This window comes from Bubalus kerabau, chromosome 2, assembly GCF_029407905.1.
Source record: "Bubalus kerabau isolate K-KA32 ecotype Philippines breed swamp buffalo chromosome 2, PCC_UOA_SB_1v2, whole genome shotgun sequence".
Lineage (NCBI taxonomy): Eukaryota > Metazoa > Chordata > Mammalia > Artiodactyla > Bovidae > Bubalus > Bubalus kerabau.
The window spans coordinates 98,599,997-98,619,289 of record NC_073625.1 but is presented as its reverse complement, the minus strand read 5'-3'; the positions used below and the strand labels follow the sequence as shown (position 1 = coordinate 98,619,289).

At 40.9% G+C, this 19,293-nt stretch overlaps 1 protein-coding gene across 15 annotated transcripts in view; it reads right to left on the bottom strand.

Moving 5' to 3' along the window:
* Positions 1-19,293, bottom strand: part of BBX (BBX high mobility group box domain containing) — a 295,437-nt gene that overhangs the window by 253,485 nt on the left and 22,659 nt on the right. The gene's annotated exons all lie outside the window — the stretch shown is intronic.

The window sequence follows — 19,293 nt, the reverse complement described above, 5'->3', positions numbered from 1 at the left end:
ATAGTAAGCAGTGACCTTAAGTTGAAATGCTTTCTGACATCACAAACAGTTGGACTCAGAATAAGGAGTCCAAACAAGCTACAGCATATAACGCCATTCTACAGCCCCACTAATCAGACTTTTTACAACATCTCTCTGAAGTAATTGTATTCTCTGGTGGCTCAGATGGTACAGCATCTGCCTACAATGCGGGACACCCAGGTTCAATTCCTGGGTTGGGAAGATCTCCTGGAGAAGGAAATGGCAACCCAGTCCAGTATTCTTGCCTGGAAAATCCCATGGACAGAGGAGCCTGGTAGGCTACAGGCCATGGGGTCGAAAAGAGTCGGACAGGACTGAGTGACTTCACTTCATCCTCTGAAGTAACTGACCACACACATATCTAAATTAAACAACTGGAAATGCAACTAAATCTGTGTCTCATGGTTTATAAGAATAAAATCTTAATCTTACTTCCTAGGTGACTTTACTTATTAATAGTATCTTGGCTGACATTTTTGCCATTTATTTCCATATCTAAGCCATAGCAGAAACAAGAAAAAAAGATTTCTAAGCTAAAGTATTTAAATGCCTATTTTGGAAAAAAAAGAAGACAGACGATACAAGGTGAAAATACTACTTAGGAAGAGCTGAAAAGTTGTATGTTTGCTTTTGCCAACCTGAGAGGGGTTTTTTCCTCCATTTTCCCTTTTATATTCCCTAGTCTAAGTTAACGGAGAAGGCAATGGCACCCCATTCCAGTACTCTTGCCTGGAAAATCCCATGAAAGGAGGAGCCTGGTAGGCTGCAGTCCATGGGGTCACTAAGAGTCGGGCATGACTGAGCGACTTCACTTTCACTTTTCACTTTCATGCATTGGAGAAGGAAATGGCAACCCACTCCAGTGTTCTTGCCTGAAGAATCTCAGGGACGGGGGAGCCTAGTGGGCTGCCGTCTATGGGGTCCCTCAGAGTCGGACACAAAGCAACTTAGCAGCAGCAGCAGTCTAAGTTAGAAAGTAACAAAATGTTTAACTTTCTCTCAATTTAATATGCAAAATGTAACTTCATTATTCACTTGGAGGCCATGTAAGTCAATGGATTTAAAAAACTGAACAAGAAGCTAAGAGACCAAGAACTTTAATCCTAACTGACTTTGGCCCTCTCTTACCAATGTGATCATCACTGGCGATTTTATTATCAGACTCTCAATAACTGCCTCTACAATGAAGTCTAACTCTATACCTCTATTCATGCATTTTAGTTCAACATTTCCAGTTACCTACCTGACATCTCCACAATGGTTGTCCCTTACCATATTCCATGTTCCTGAACCTGAACTGTGATCTCACTGCACGCCCTCCATCAACACCTTCCACCACAGAAGCTCCATTCATTTGATGGGCGGGGGGGCAGGGGGGGACAGCATTCTCTTGGCCAGCTCCTTCCATGGCCTCCTCTCTCTTACTCCTCTAACTCCTGCTCTTCTATAGCATCTTGTCTACCATTTCTTCTTTTCCAGTTTAACTGCCACAGCCAAGAGCAGGTCCCACTTTATTCTGTATACTCACTGCTTCCAGACTTGACTCACTGTTGCTTATTTCCAGCTTCTCCTCCTGAAATTCACCCTACATATATGTGGTCATATTAATCTTTCTCTCTTTTCTTTTGTATGTCCTTTTTTATTTGTGTGTGATCAACACACAATCAATTGCACATATTTGAACTGGACAATGTGATACATTTGGTACGCCTATGAAACCATCACTTGCAAGATAATGAACACATCCATGATCCAACCCCCAATTTTTTCTTGTGCCTTTGTAAACCCTCTCTCTCCTTCTCTCTCCATTGTGAAGGAACCACTTATCTGTTTTATGACTCTAGATTAGTTTGTATTTTTTAGAATTTCATGTAAGCAGAATCACAGAGTATGTACTCTTTTTGGTCTAGGTTTTTCAGTAAGCATAATTATTTTGAGATTCACCAATGCTGATGGGTAAATCAATGATCCTTTCCTTTTTATTGCTGAATAATAGTTCTTTGTATGCACAGACCATCATTTGTTTAACCATTCACTTGTTGGTGGATATTTTGGGTATTACAGATAAATCTACTATGAACATTCAGGTACACATCCTTGTATGGACTTATCGTTCTCTAACTTGGATAAATACTGTAAAAGGAAAATGACTAGATCAATGGTAAATGTAGGTTTAACTTTTTAAGAAACTGCCAAACTATTTTCAGAGTGGTTATACCATTTTACATTCCCACCTGTGGTTTATGTGAGTTCTAGTTTCTCTATACTGGATATAATCAGTCTTTTTAATTTTAGCCATTTTTGTAGGTGAGTAGTAGTATCTCTGGAGAAGGCAATGGCACCCCACTCCAGTACTCTTGCTTGGAAAATCCCATGGACGGAGGAGCCTGGTAGGCTGCAGTCTATGGGGTCGCTAAGGGTTGGACACAACTGAGCAACTTCCCTTTCACTTTTCACTTTCATGCATTGGAGAAGGAAATGGCAACCCACTCCAGTGTTCTTGCCTGGAGAATCCCAGAGACAGGGGAGCCTGGTGGGCTTCCGTCTATGGGGTCACACAGAGTCGGACACGACTGAAGCAACTTAGCAGCAGTAGCAGTAGCAGTAGCAGTAGCATGCCTTTTCTCAGAGCTTCCCAGATGGTGCTAGTGATAAAGAATCCACCTGCCAATGCAGGAGATGTAAGAGAGGTGGGTTCAATCCTTGGGTCAGGAAGATCCCCTGGAGGAGGGCATGGCAACCCACTCCAGTATGCTTGCCTGGAGAATCCCATGAACAGAGGAGCTTGGTTGTCTATAGTCCATAGGGTCAAAGAATCAGACACAACTGAAGGGACTTAGCACGCAGGCATGCATGCCTTTTCTCAGGCTATTCCTTCTATCTAGAAAGCCTCTCATGTCCAGATCTTTTGTACTTCAAGGTGAAATCAAATAACACCCCTTTGGGGCTTCCATTGTCCTCAGCCAGAAGTACCACCCTCCTCTAAATTGTCTTTTGTTCATATTGTTGTTATTTCTATTATTGTTCTGACCACAGGGGGCAGTATAACTGATGGTTAGGAAGATGGACTCTGGATACAGACAGGCTGAGTTCAACTCCCATTACTAGCTGTGGGAATTTAAGCTAGTTACTTCCCTATACCTCAGTGTAGTGGACACTGGGATGCCCTACCTAGATCCCCTCTAGGCCAGCAGACCCACTGCCCAGCTGCTGAGAGTGTCGAATGCTAAGGGCTCAGAGCTGCATAAGAGCTACCTTTCCCAGCAATTCTGGGGGATTATGCCCCTCCCTCAGGGTCTGTTCCCCAGTGCAGTCCCCCTCAGCCAATGCCTGACTGAGTGGTCCTCTTCCCAATGGCAAATCTATGTGCCATTCCCACTCCAAACTTCGCCAAGGATTTCAAGGAGGCTACATTCTTAGCAAAATCCACATCTTTACCTAGCTTTTTCCCCTACCCAGTTCAGTTCAGTTGCTCAGTTGTGTCCGACTCTTTGCAACCCCATGGACTGCAGCACGCCAGGCCTCCCTGTCCATCGCCAGCTCCCAGAGTTTACTCAAACTCATGTCCGTTGAGTCAGTGATGCCATCTCATCCTCTGTTGTCCCCTTCCCCTCCTGCCTTCAGTCTTTCCCAGCATCAGGGTGCTTTCAAATGAGTCAGCTCTTCGCATCGGGTAGCTGAAGTATTGGAGTTTCAGCTTCAGCATCCTCTACCCAAGTAGTTCTCAAACTGGAAGACCAGTTAAACCACAGGTTGGCTCTCCAGCTCCCCAAGTTTCCGGTTCAGGGCTCCTGAGAATACACAACCTGAGAATGTATATTTCCAAGTATCACTGAGGCCACTGACCACACACCCAATCTGGCTTCCCTCCGTCGCTCATGTTCAGGTTCCTCCTGAGTGCTCCCTCAATAAATCACCCACACAAGACTCTGCATCTCAGGCTCTGCTTCTAAGAAACCTGACATGCAATTTCTTAATGTAGCAAATAGGTACATTATTAATTAGCCTAAATGATGACTGTGCAGATAAAATCAGGAAATATATCCACTATGCTTAGAATAGTACCAAGCACATAAAAAAGTCTTTATAAGTATTAGTTACCATCATCAGCTCCTCTATTATTACTAAACATTACTGAGCACAGGATCTATCCCTTACCCAACATTGCATTTCCTATATTACCGAACACCAATACCTACAATTGAAATCAATCTAGTGGGCTTAATGTATTGTCCACTTCATTAGCTACAATAATTAGAACTTGGTCTCTACTGAAAGGGAGCCTTAACATCTGCTCTTTGAAAGAATCTGGAGGAAAAACAAAGTTCAAGCACTCAGTTATAGTTGCAGGCTATGTTCAAGAAAGAATTCAAGAAATGAGAATAAAAGGCTGGGAGTGGATCATCAGTGGGATTCCTACAAGGTGACTACTACAAAGCACAGAGTGTCAAATGTTATCTGGAAAGAATGTTAAAGGAACTAACATACTGTACACGTGAATAAGACCTTATTATAAAACAGATTACCGGAAAAAACAATGAAAGTGAACAAATCTTTAATTTCCTGACCACAGACCCATTGCTTGACTTAGTAAACTATTTGCAATTAGAGCAGTTAAAATTTTTTGGTGTTTAGGCAAACAATGGACATCAAACATCTTCTCTAGCTACATGTTAACTGAAGAAAATCCATTAAGACACTTATCCATTTTGCAGAGCCATGTTGATGAAGCCTATACTTCTCAAAACCAAATAATCATGCCATGTCTACTGCCATCATTCCAAAAATATAGAGTAGTATAACAAGTAGAAATTAAAAATTGAAAGGCACATAGTCTTAGGGCATGAAATCTTTTACTTTTTCGCCAGTGCAGGGGAGGGGGTGGGGGTGGGCATGAATTTCTTGATGGCAAGTAACTTCAAACAGTACTTCTATGTTAGAACATGTACATATATTCTTGATATGATAGGCATGTAGATTATACTACTGTCTGCTTATGTCAATACTCACCAAACTCTATACTTAAGGTCTACACATTCCACTGTGTGTCATTTTTTTATCTCGATTTTTAAACAATGAGGCCTATATTATAGAACAGGATAGATAATACTCAAATAGATTTTTAAGATCAAGCATTCTGGAAACTTCAACAAATTTGAGCTTTCTGGAAGCACAATTTGGCCTATGTTATGACCCATGACTTTGCAGGAAAACGAGTCTCCTTTCTTCTGTTCTTCAGGTACGTTAGTAGAAAATTTGAGAAACAGAAAGCTAGGAAAACAAATTATTGGTTTTTCATTGGTTATTTTATATAAATTGAGCCTTTTCTGGAAATTTAAATGGGTGACCTGGTAGGATTACCACCTAAGACCGGCCTGTGCCTTAAAACACATTCCTAAAGCAACTTCTTCAAAAGAAATACCAGGAAAGTCACCACAGCCACAGCAGCCCCGGTGGCACAGGCAGTCCACTGGCCCTGTTCATTAAAGGAATAGCTACAGCAAGTTACCAGATACCTGTAAAGCTGTTTAACACAGAGAACTTACATGTAACATTCCCCTACAGGCAGAAGGGCCCTTAAAGTTTGTTCAGCAAAATGATCTGGCACAAGGCCAACATCTAAAACACAATCTAATCCAAAAAATAAAATAAACAAAGTATACACAACACTTAAAAATCATGAATCTAATGTGAGCTCTCATACATAACAGTAAAGCATATAAACCTGTTCAATAAATGTCTGCTGAATCACAGAGTGGATTCTGTTAAGCAATAATTTTCTAAAATGGAAAGTAAAGTCCTATATCTTAGAAGAACTTGGCAGGATAGCAAGAAAGAGGGATACAATATCAGAGCACCGAACAACAGAGCTGAGCAGGCCCTGAGCCACCCGGGCCCTTACTCTATCTGACGGTAGAGACAAGAGCTTGCTGTGGAAGGATAATGCTTTCTCCCCAGACATCAGCCTCACAAGATGATGGATAAACTCCAAAACTTACTACTTGCTATAATGAGGGATGGAGGGTGGGGGCGAGAGGCAGTATTTGTCCAGAAATTTGTGGCACTATAAGGCATTACCAGTCATTCAAATTCACAAGAATCTGGGTGAATAATGTTTCGCTGGCTTTATCCAAGAATCCACAAGCTTAAACTAGAGATTCTTCAGCATTTAAAAAGAGAGTCTCCTCCAATGACAGCACTCCATCCCAGCGGTATTTCAGATGCCCTTTCTGGCAGTTTCCTTAATTCACATCTTTCCAACCTAGAGATGCATACAGTATTTCTGGAAGATGAGTGCTGTGTCTCAAACATGAGTGGCACACTATTTTTGGTTCTGTTTCTGCTTTTTGATAAATAATTTTTTGTTGGACTTTCATGTTCATATGGGTGACATGATCTTAGCCAATCTCTTCTTGGAAAAGTTAACAAGCAATCAAGTTTTTTTCCAGGGTCTTAAATGAAAAACCTAACTTGCATGAATTATTCTGACATTTGAACATCACTTTTCCTTTCTAGACTGCTCTTGAAAATCTATAAATTCCTTTGGAAATGAGGTATATCAAAAACCTTAAACCAAGAGGCCAGCACAAGAAAAGTTACCCCAAATGTGCTGTTTTGTTTAGTTAAATCATGTTGTGATTTAACCAATATCATCCCCTCCTACTCAAACTGTGAGCCTACAGGTAAATAGAGAAGATAAGAAAGGGTGGGAATTGAGTATGTAATCCTCAAACAGGAGGTGTTGGTCAAGCAGAAACAAATACTCTGGGAAAAAAGTAGAAACAAACAATTTTTTTTTTAAGGATGAACTACTTTGCTAAGATAAAACCATTCTCAATCATCTGCATGGATTTATGTCCTGCCAAAAATATTTTTTATGCAGCAGAGAGATCAGACAATATGGAAAGGCAAAAAATGACCCTATAAGAATTGCTGTAGATAAAAACACCTCAAGAAAACCCCATCATCAGACTCAGTGTTACTTCTGGATTGTCTTCCCACAGATCCACCTCCATATCTCTTATCACTTAAGGTTTTAGAGAGAAAAAAAATTACTGCTAGCAAGTTTAAAGCATTTACAAATCATAAGATACAACCACACTTCCAGAGTCACTCATGATCACTGCTAATCTACAGCATTAAACACACATACACAAAGCAAATAACATATTCCACAATTGTTAGAAATCTAAAAAATAACTGTTGTGGCATTAAAGATTTAATGAAACAACAGAATAAATAATTAAAAGAATAAATAAATATAATATATTTTTTATATATTAAGCTGAGTGAATAATCACATCTTTGGCTTCCCAGGTGGCACTGCAGATCAGATCAGATCAGTCGCTCAGTCATGTCTGACTCTTTGTGACCCCATGAATCGCAGCACGCCAGGCCTCCCTGTCCATCACCAACTCCCAGAGTTCACTCAGACTCACGTCCATCGAGTCAGTGATGCCATCCAGCCATCTCATCCTCTGTCGTCCCCTTCTCCTCTTGCCCCCAATCCCTCCCAGCATCAGAGTCTTTTCCAATGAGTCAACTCTTCGCATGAGGTGGCCAAAGTACTAGAGTTTCAGCTTTAGCATCATTCCTTCCAAAGAAATCCCAGGGCTGATCTCCTTCAGAATGGACTGGTTGGATCTCCTTGCAGTCCAAGGGACTCTCAAGAGTCTTCTCCAACACCACAGTTCAAAAGCATCAATTCTTCAGCGCTCAGCCTTCTTCACAGTCCAACTCTCACCAAAGAGACTTGGGTTCCAACTCTAGTCTGGGAAGATTCCACATGTCATGGAGCAACTAAGCCCATGCACCACAGCTACTGAAGCCCATGTCCTGAGAGCCCATGGTCTATAAGAGAAGCCACTGCAATGAGAAGGCCACACACCACAATGAAGAGAAGCTTCCACTTACCGCAGCTAGAGAAAAGCTCACATGCAGTAAGGAAGACCCTCAGTTCAGTTCAGTTGCTCAGTCATGTCCAACTCTTTGTGACTCTTTGGACTGCAGCATGCCAGGCCTCCCTGTCCATCACCAACTCCCGGAGCCTACTCAAACTCATGTTCATTGCATCAGTGATGCCATCCAACCATCTCATCCTCTGTCGTCCCCTTCTCCTCCTGCCTTCAATCTTTCCCAGCATCAAGGTCTTTTCCAATGAGTCACTTCTTCACATCAGGTGGCCAAAGTATTAGGAGTTTCAGCTTCAACACCAGTCCTTCCAATAAATATTTAGGACTGATTTCCTGTAGGATTGACTGGTTGGATCTCCTTGCAGTCCAAGGGACTCTCAAGAGTCTTCTCCAACACCACAGTTCAAAAGCATCAATTCTTCAGCGCTCATCTTTCTTTATAGTCCAACTCTCACATTCATACATGACTACTGGAAAAACCATAGCTTTGACTAGACGGACCTTTGTTGGTAAAGTAATGTCTCTGCTTTTTAATATGCAGTCTCCAGGTGGGTCATAGCTTTTCTTCCAAGAAGCAAGTGTCTTTTTAATTTCATGGCTGTAGTCACCACCTGCAGTGATTCTGGAGCCCCCCAAAATAAAGTTTCTCACTGTTTACATTGTTTCCCCATCTATTTGCCATGAAGTGATGGGAGAAGATGTCATAATTTTAGTTTTCTGAAAATGGTGAATTTTAAGCCAACTTTTTTACTCTCCTCTTTTACTTTCATCAAGAGGCTCTTTAGTTCTTCTTTCCTTTATGCCATAAGGGTGGTGTCATATCTGTATCTGAGGTTACTGATATTTCTCCCAGCAATCTTGATTCCAGTTTGTGCTTCATCCAGCCCAGCGCTTTTCATGATGTATTCTGCATATAAGTTAAATAAGCAGGGTGACAATATACAGCTTTGACGTACTCCTTTCCCAATTTGGAACCAGTCTGTTGTTCCACGTCCAATTCTAACTGTGGCTTCTTGACCTGCACACAGATTTCTCAGGAGGCAGGTCAGGTGGTCCAGTATTCCCACCTCCTTCAGAATTTTCCACAGTTTGTTGTGATCCAGTCAAAGGCTTTGGCATAGTCAATAAAGCAGATGTTTTTCTGGAACTCTCTGGCTTTTTCGATGATCCAGCGGATGTTGGCAATTTGGTCTCTGGTTCCTCTGCCTTTTCAAAATCCAACTGGAACATCTGGAAGTTCATGATTCATGTACTGTTAAAGCCTGGCTTGGAGAATTTTGAGCATTATTTTGCTAACGTGTGAGATGAGTACAATTGTGTGGTAGTTTGAGCATTCTTTGGCATTGCCTTTCTTTGGGATTGGAATGAAAACTGACCTTTCCCAGTCCTGTGGCCACTGCTGAGTTTTCCAAATTTGCTGGCATACTGAGTGCAGCACTTTCACAGCATCATCTTTTAGGATTTGAAATAAGATTTGGAATTCTATCACCTCCACTAGCTTTGTTCATAGTGATGCTTCCTAAGGTCCACTTGATTTCACATTCCAGGATGTCTGGCTCTAGGTGAGTGATCACACCATCGTGATTATCTGGGTCATGAAGATCTTTTTTTGTACAGTTCTTCTGTGTATTCTTGCCACCTCTTCTTAACATCTTCTGTTTCTGTTAGGTTGATATCATTTTTGTCCTTTATTGTGCTCAACTTTGCATGAAATGTTCCTTAATTACCTTCATCATAGCTTGGCCTCAGGTCAAGCAACAGGGAAGGAACACGGCCCTGCCCATCAACAGAAAACTGGATTAAAGATTTACTGAACATGGCCCCATCCACCAAAACACCACCCAGTTTCCCCTTCAGTCAGTCACTCCCATCAAGAAGCTTCCAAAAGCCTCTTATCCTTATCCATCAGAGGGCAGACAGAATGAAAACCACAATCACAGCAAACTAACCAAACTGATCACATGCCTTGTTTAGCTCAAAGAAACCATGAGCCATGCTGTTTAGGCTCACCCAAGACAGATGGGTCATGACAGAGAGTTCTGACAAAACGTGGTCCACTGGAGAAGGGAATGGCAAACCATTTCAGTATTCTTGCCTTGAGAACCCCATGAACAGTATGAAAAGGCAAAAAGGTATGACACTGAAAGGTAAACTCCCCAGGTTGGTAGGTGCCCAATATGCTACTGGAGATCAGTGAAGAAATAACTCCAGAAAGAATAAAGAGATGGAACCAAAGCAAAAACAATACCCAGTTGTGGATGTGACTGGTTATGGAAGTAAAGTCAGATGCTGTAAGAAAAATATTGCAATAGGAACCTGGAATGTTAGGTCCATGAATCAAGGCAAATTGGAAGTGGTCAAACAGGAGATGGCAAATGTGAACATCGACATTTTAGGAATCAGTGAACTATTATGGACTGGATGGGTGAATTTAACTCAGATGACCATTATATCTACTACTGTGGGCAAGAATCCCTTAGAAGAAATGAAGGAGCCATCATGGTCAACAAGAGTCTGAAATGCAGTACTTGGATGCAATCTCAAAAACAACAACGAACAATCTCTGTTCATTTTCAAGGTAAACCATTCAATACCACAGTAATCCAACTCTAGGCCCCAATGAATAATGCTGAAGAAGCTGAAGTTGAATGATTCTATGAAGACCTACAAGATCTTCTAGAACTAACACCCAAAAAAGAAGTCCTCTTCACTATAGGGGACTGGAATGCAAAAGTAGGAAGTCAAGAAATACTGGACTAACAGGCACATTTGGCCTTGGAGTACAGCATGAAGCAGGGCGAAGGCTAACAGAGTTTTGCCAAGAGAATACACCGGTCATAGCAAACACCCTCTTCCAACAACACAAGAGAAGACTCTACACATGGACATCACCAGATGGCCAACACCGACATCAGATTGATTATATTCTTTGCAGCCAAAGATGAAGAAGCTCTATATAGTCAGCAAAAACAAGCCTAGGAGCTGACTGTGGCTCAGATCATGAACTGCTTATTGCCAAATTCAGACTTAAATTGAAGAAAGTAGGGAAAACCACTAGACCATTCAGGTATGACCTAAATCAAATCCCTTACGATTATACAGTGGAAGTGACAAATACATTCAAGGGATTAGATCTGATAGGCAGAGTGCCTGAAGAACTACGGACGGAGTTTGTGACATTGTACAGGAGGCAGGGATCAAGACCATCCCCAAGAAAAAGAAATGTAAAAAGGCAAAATGGTTGTCTGAAGAGGTCTTACAAATGGCTGAGAAAAGAAGAGAAGTTAAAGGCAAATGAGAAAAGGAAAGATATACCCATTTGAATGCAGAGTTCCAAAGAATAGCCAGCAGAGATAAGAAAGCCTTCCTCATCGATCAATGCAAAGAAATAGAGGAAAACAATGGAATGGGAAAGACTAGAGATCTTTTCAAGAAAATTAAGAGGTACCAAGGGAAGATTACATGCAAAGATGAGCACAAAAAAAGGAAGACCCAGAACAGCCAAACATAAATAAATCTTTTTTTTTTTTAAGTGAAATAATATCAGTCTATTTACAGCAAAACCTCTGGGTACCAGGCCCTTTAAGCTAGACCCACTTTATCCAGAGAAAATGTGAGAGAAAAAGATCAATTTACTTTCCACAAATAGCCAGAAAGTGTTTTAAAAATTAAGAATGAATAACACTCCAAATCTGTAATCACTAGTCCCTCACCAGTGTGCTCTGTTCAGTGATGTTCAGCTCTGTGCTTCAGAAAAGGAATAGCCCTCTGCAAACTCGCCACTCCTGGTTTCATCCACTTTACTCTCTCCATGTATACAGGCGTCCTACTAGCATTTGAGCCTACTGGAATCATCTGCAGGATTTGTGAACAATACAAATCCCTAGATCCTACTCCAAAGATTCTGATTTGTTCAGGGGGAAACCAGGCAGGCAGGAGTTGTGGTAGTAGCAGCTATAGTGCAGGCCTGATTCATTTACCTTCCCCTGGCTGCCACTTCACACTATCTGATGCAGTGTCTTTCAGTTACTATCTCGGGTTCTCCTGATGGCTACTGTTTCCTTGTCTTCATCTTAACTTTTTTTTAAATACTTATTAATTTATATATTTGGCTGTGTCTTAGTTGCCGTGTAGGGGATCTAGCTCCCTGACCAGGGATCGAACCCAGACTCCCCTCATTGGGAGCGAGGAGCCTTAGCCACTGGGCCACCAGAGAAGTCTCTTCACTGTAACTTCTAACTCGCACCTCTCTCCTGTTTAAGCTCCAAAGTTTCTCCTCTCTCATGTGCCCTCACAGGCACAGCCCTCATCCACTGAATCTGCCCTGTAGCCCACACATTAAAAAGCACAGGACTAGACATCGGCTCTAAGTGCATGAGAGCAGGGGGAGAAATGGCAAATCGGACTTAAGCTCTAGAGTCAGAATGACCAGAATTCAAATCCTGAAACACAGAAAGCAAATATGCATATGATATTTAACCACCTGCAGTCTTAGGTTCTTCATAGGTAAAATGGGAAATAATAATATATCTCTCATGGTATCATTGCAAAGGTTAAATAAGATGATTTTAAATACCTATGGCACTGTCTGGAATGTTACCCTCAATAAACAGGAACAATTATTATTACAAAGAAGAACTGGGAACAGTGGTTAAATCCATCAGCAGAATGCAGTGAGAATTATTATTCATTTTATTTTATTTTAAAAAGATTTATTTTTTAATGGCTGCACTGGGTCTTCGCTGCCGCGTGTGGGTTTCTACAGCTGCAATGAGCAGGGACTACTCTACTTTGCGCTGTGAGGGCTTCTCACTGCAGTGGCTTCTCTTGTTGCGGCGCACAGGCCCTAGGGCATCATGGGCTTAGTTATTCTGCATGGGGATCTTCCCAGACCGGAGATTGAGCCGTGTCCCCTGCATTGGCAGGCGGATTCTTAACCACTGGACCACCAGGGAAGCCCCATTATTCATTTTAATGCAACATCTAAATACCAAATAAATCAAACTCTTCACTACCCACCATTGGTTCCAACTCAGATTGAGCCAATCTATACTAACCAGAGCTCACTCTGTTACTCCAACATAAAACTCCCGAAATGAAGTTTTATCCTCATGAAGCCAATATGGCATTGAAAGGGTGGGGTGAAATGAAATCGTTGCTACCTCAGCAAAAATGACTAAAAATGGCTTTGATCTATAAATCCCTAAATAATTGGAGTTGCAGTGTCCTTAGAGACTGTATATGTCCCTGCCTCCTGTCATGGTTTCTGAGACTACCTGAAATGTCCCTGTTCTTCAGACCTGAACAAGAGAAGTATGAAGAAACTAGAAGAGAATCTGTCACCTTCCTTAAAAAAAAAACAACTTTAAGTTGGAGGAGGGGAAGTTGGGGGAAGTCCTATTATCTGTCAATTTTTTCAGGTTTTACGGATTTGGACATTTTTTTTTAACACAATTTTACTTTTAACAAAGATTGAGAGAACAGTCATTTGGTTCCACACTTTTCCATCTAATATTGGTGTAACACCTATCTTACTAAGTCGTTATGCCCATTTGCTCTACTACTGTGGAAGCTGGTATTGGGGGATTCCTGTTTTTACTTACTTTATATTCCCGGGCTTAATACTATGCCTGCCTAGCAAATGTCAGGACCTCAATAAATGTTCCCTGAGTGAATATAACAGTTTCTATGATCATCCATTCAAGAGTTTACTTCTGATACAGTAAGAGTTATTTCAACTGTTTCTCTGACATCAGCAGAGGATCAGACCAAGTCCCAGAGTAATCCCTTAACACACTAATGTCTCTCACAGCTGAAACAAACCCAGCAATTATGTATCGGGGGCATCTTCCCTGCGCCTTGCACTCTGCTCAGAAAAGGGCAATGTTCTGCAATGAAAGTAAACATGGGCCTTTTAGCCCTCTACATGAAAAAAGATACAAGTCGGGGACTCAGGAAGAATGCTAAATAATGTGAATTTTGAAATATTGCAATCTGTCAATGTTTCTGGGAAATCCTTCCCCTCGTGGCTCTAACAGGTCATAGAGTCACTAGGAGTTACCCTGGAAAGGATCTTCCTGATCATTCCAGGCCAGGCCAAACCCTTAATGAAAAAGAAAAGGGAGGTCTATTGAAATAAGTGACTGGTATAGGTTACACACTTAGCGCCACAAAAACCAGGGCTGGAATCTAGGTTTTCTCAATTTTCAGGACTTACACCCTAACATACAAGTATATTAATGAGGTCAGTGACTAGAGGGAAAGGATCATACTTATTCCATTTTTATATTGTCTCTCATTGCAGTCTTATATACTTATGCTAGATGTGAAGGCAAAAGCTGCTATGATTTTTCTGACAATGCTTTTCCTAACAAAAATGTATTATACTAAATAAAACCCAAATAGCATTACTATTCAAAAAGTTACTATTCAAATATCTTTTTTCTTTAAATAGAAAACACAAGACCTCCTGAAATGCTTTCTTGGAAACCACTTTATAAAACTGATGATCATAAAGAACTTTTACATAAAAAAAAATCAACTGTTATCATTAGACTACATTACTGATTCAAGATGCAGCATCAAATAAGTAACTATTATGTGGATATTTCTGTATTTTCCCTCTTCTTCCCTGGTTTGTGCATGTATTTAGAACAGAATATACAAAGGGCTCAAAAGAGCTACAAACTATATATATAGTATATAAAAATTGAACTCTGCTGTAAATTACCTAAAGGTTGATATAATAACTTTTAACATTTTTTTTTTTTTTTGCTTTCATAAGGTTCCTGAGAACATGACTTTAGATAGTGCTCAATTCTTGTCCCAGTAAATTTGATTTGATGCTTTCATTTTCTCAAAAAGAGCTCCTACAGCAAAAGGAGGCATTCAACCTCACTCCACTGAGCTACAGATTAAGTACTGGATTGGCTAAAAAGTTTGTTTCAGTTTTTCTGTACAGAATACTTTAGTGTGCTGTCAATTCAGCCTTTAACATATTACTTGTCTCCATTTGTGCCTCTTCCCTCCCTGTGGCCAACCAAGAGGAGCTCCCAGTTAACTTCCAGCCTCTGATGCTGTGATAATTTCCTCACCTGATGCTCCTGCCACCCATCTCTTCCCCTCGAATGCTACCAGTGCAGGGTGCACTCTAACAACCTGCTTCAGTGACCCACCACTGAGCCTGGCCTGGCGATTATGCGCTCCTAAAATCTGACCCTGATTACCCTGCAGTGTATCTCCCTTTCTTAAAGGGAAATTGCGCTCCGCAATCTCTACCATGCCCTTACTCTAGGTTTTCCCTTCAGCAGGATAGTCCTTTCCTCTTAATTTATTCATACAACAAATATTTATTGACAGCCTATTCTCTACCACTTGCTAAAAATACAAAAACAAATTATCTCCCCACCACTCAGGGGCTATGTCCAAATCCCAATGTGCAAGGACCAATAATGGAGTCAGATGCTACGGCACCCTCATCTGACTTCCTTTTACCATTTTTTTTTTTTTTTGGCCACACCACACAGCTTGCAGGTTCTTAGCTTCCTGACCAGGGATAGAACCTGGGCCCACGGTGGTGAAAGCACAGAGTTCTAACCTCTAGACCACCAGGGACCCAGCATACTATTGTCTTTATGTCTCAACTTACTAATCACTTTAACCAAAGGTCAATACACAGGTGTTGAGTATCCACTGTACTCTATTCAACTTGTATGACTGCATTAATAGCTCATGAGGTTATTTCTATACTTCCTCTCCCTTCCTACTGTACACATACAACTCATCCTTGTCTTCTTGGTAACATTCACAGAACGTAGCAATTGCTCAATAAACACATGAGGAAAGAATGAAAAGATCTATAAATGAATGTGGTGGGGGAGGGGGGCAGAATATTTTCAACTGTGGTGTTGGAGAAGATTCTTGAGAGTCCCTTGGACTGCAAGGAGATCCAACCAGTCCATTCTGAAGGAGATCAGCCCTGGGATTTCTTTGGAAGGAATGATGCTACAGCTGAAACTCCAGTACTTTGGCCACCTCATGTAAAGAGTTGACTCATTGGAAAAGACCCTGATGCTGGGAGGGATTGGGGGCAGGAGGAGAAGGGGACGACAGAGGATGAGATGGCTGGATGGCATCACTGACTCGATGGACATGAGTCTGAGTGAACTCCAGGAGTTGGTGATGGACAGAGAGGCCTTGCGTGCTGCGATTCATGGGGTTGCAAAGAGTTGGACACGACTGAGCGACGGAACTGAACTGAATTGAGTGTCAACTTCTCCCTATCTTGATTCATGCTGCTGCTGCTGCTAAGTCGCTTCAGTCATGTCCGACTCTGTGCGACCCCAAAGACTGCAGCCCACCAGGCTCCCCCGTCCCTGGGATTCTCCAGGCAAGAACACTGCAGTGGGTTGCCATTTCCTTCTCCAATGCATGAAAGTGAAAAGTGAAACTGAAGTCGCTCAGTCGTGTCCGACTCCCAGCGACCCCATTGACTGCAGCCTACCAGGTTCCTCTGTCTGTGGGATTTTCCAGGCAAGAGTACTGGAGTGGGGTGCCATTGCCTTCTCCAATCTTGATTCATAGATTACAATTACCTTAAAATTTAAACGCACCCTTCTTCACTTTCAGTATTGGTGGGAAAAGAAGGCAGTTAAGAACTGCATACTTGGACTACCCTGGTGGTCCAGTGGCTAAGACTACACACTCTTAATGCAGAGGATCCAGGTTCAATCCCTAGTCAGGGAACTAGATACCACATGCCACAACTAAACAGTTCGCATGCCAAAACTAAAGATTCCGCATGCCACAATTAAGACCCGGCACAGCCATATAAATAAATATATAAATACTAAAAAAAAAAAAAAAAAAAGAACAGCACACTTGTTCAAGACACTCTTCTCAGTCTGAAAGGTCGTCTTACTAGCTCACTCAACTGCCATCAGGGAATTTCAAAGAAAATCTTGAGAAGAATGAGTGAGCACTTTAGCTGCAAGGAATGTACATGATTTGCCCCTAATTCTGCCAACTACAGAGAAAGCCATCCAGAGTACCAGGCCTCCTCTTCCAAGCATAATAGTAGATCCCCCAAAGCCTGCCACCAGGTACAAACTTCTGTACCACCTTTCATGTTGAGCAGGAATGTCTCCAAGACTGCCAGAGGCACTCCACAAATGGTGCAGAAAAAGACACTCAGCTCTTGGAAGAAGCCGGGCATTCCTGAGGTCAGCACTGCGCTCTGCTCTCCATCTCTGTACGAGCTCCTCCTGGACCTGCACAATTCCTGACCTCTCTCTAATCACAAACCACCTGATTAAACTGCAATGCCACACTCCTCCTTCCTGCGCTTTCTTTTTCCTGTAACATTTTACCATCTAACATATACAGCTTCCTTGTTTTATTGTCTGTTTTCCCTCATGAGAAGGTACCTTCCATTCAGGCAACAATTTTTTAGCTATCTTATTATTATTACCATAGTCCCAGAGACTAGAAGAGATCCTAGCCCATAGCAGCAGCTCAACAAATGTTTGTTGAATAAGTGCTAGTTCTTTTATCATTTATCTTTAAACATATAATACTGTCCATTATATGGTTCCCCCCACCCCTGAGAAAGCTGTCTTCCAGTTTTTGTTTTCACACAGAAATGTATGTAAATATAAGATCATGTTATACACATTAACAGAAAAATGAACACACACTAAACACAATGTATTGAATACATCTAACAGAGCCAAGAGTGTCCTTTTTAAAAAGGGATATAATTTATAGCTGCTAAGCATCTATACACAAAGTACCTGACTGCTCTACATAGGTTATTACCTTTTAATGTTCAAAATAACTTTAAAAAGTAACTATCAGTTTCCTTTTTTAAAGGTGAGAAAATCAAAGTACCAAGGGGTTAAGTGCATAGCCCAAACTCACACAAATAAGAGGTGGCAGAGATGATATTAAACAAGGCTTGTCTTCACACAATGATACTTTTAAACCATGCTGCCTCCCAGGTAGATATTAAAAGACCAACTTAACTAGGTTTCTGAGAGTGTGGCTGGATCCAGAATATCATTTAAATAATGAAAAAGAAATCAGGCAATCTTTCCAAGAATCAGAAATTAGAGAGTCCAGGCTTAAGATTCCCTGGTTAAGTCCGGACACTGGAAAAGGAACTGGCTCTGGACTTAGATGCTGGTCCCTCCTGCGTCATCCCAGCAAGTTACTCCTCCTCTTGGAGGCTCAGCTGCAAAATGTGTGAAGGAAGTGGAGGAGGGGAGAAGTGGGTGCTTAGATAAACTATATCTACCTGCAAAAACCCATTATGAGACGAGACATCTGAAAGCGCACATTAGAGTGCCTGATATAAGTAGGTAGTAAATATATGTAACATTTATGTCAGATTTCCCTCATTTCATGAAGGGCAGGACAAATATAAAACACAAACCAACTGGGATAGGTTTCATGTCAGATCTTAGCCACAAGACTCTGCGTTTAGCCTTATATGTCATTCATCCACTAACTGCCAAATGCCTCTTTACTTGATAAATATTGAAGTAGGTACTGTTGGGTCATGTAAGGTACAATCATCACCAACAAATAAGACAAAGTTCAGTAATTTCATTCATTGAACTGGTATTTAGTGAACAGTCACCAATACCATTAATTTACTAAGTTTTAAAACTGTTGTAAATTATTTCAAACTTATCTTAAATTTCCACAGGAAACTATAAAATTCATGCCTTCATCCTAAATTTAGCTAAGGAAATTTATATATTATTTATGTATAGTATATCTGTAGTATACATCTAAAAATGTTGAGAATGTTTGAGTTTTATTTCATGTTGTCAAATACTTTTCTAGCACTATCTCATTATAATACAAAACAGCTTGTTCAGGCAATTGTTACTTGAATAGCACTTATACACTTTATAGCAAGGAAGTAAGAATTGATTAATCTTTCAAACTATCTTGAACATTATGAAGTTTACTTAAAACACTCTTTATTCACAAGTCAGAACAAGTAAACCAGCAGTGCAGTTCTGTTAATAGACCATAACAGAAACTGGTTGGGTAAAGTTATTCAGCAAACAAATCAATATAACCACTTTTCCTTCTGAATATACAGCAGGGGCTGGGGAGATTAAGGAACCATACATTATTTTCAAGTATAATAACTGTATCACATTTTGTAATGAAATAGGATAGTTTTACACGTATACTTAATGAAAGGCCCAGCAAGACAACCAGTTTTCCAAATCTGATCAACAATTCATACATTTTAAATTAATAAGACATATTTAACAAAAGAAATCTTGCATTATTATTACTACAGGTTTTATGAAGGTAAATTTTTGTTATTTAGCTCAAAAGT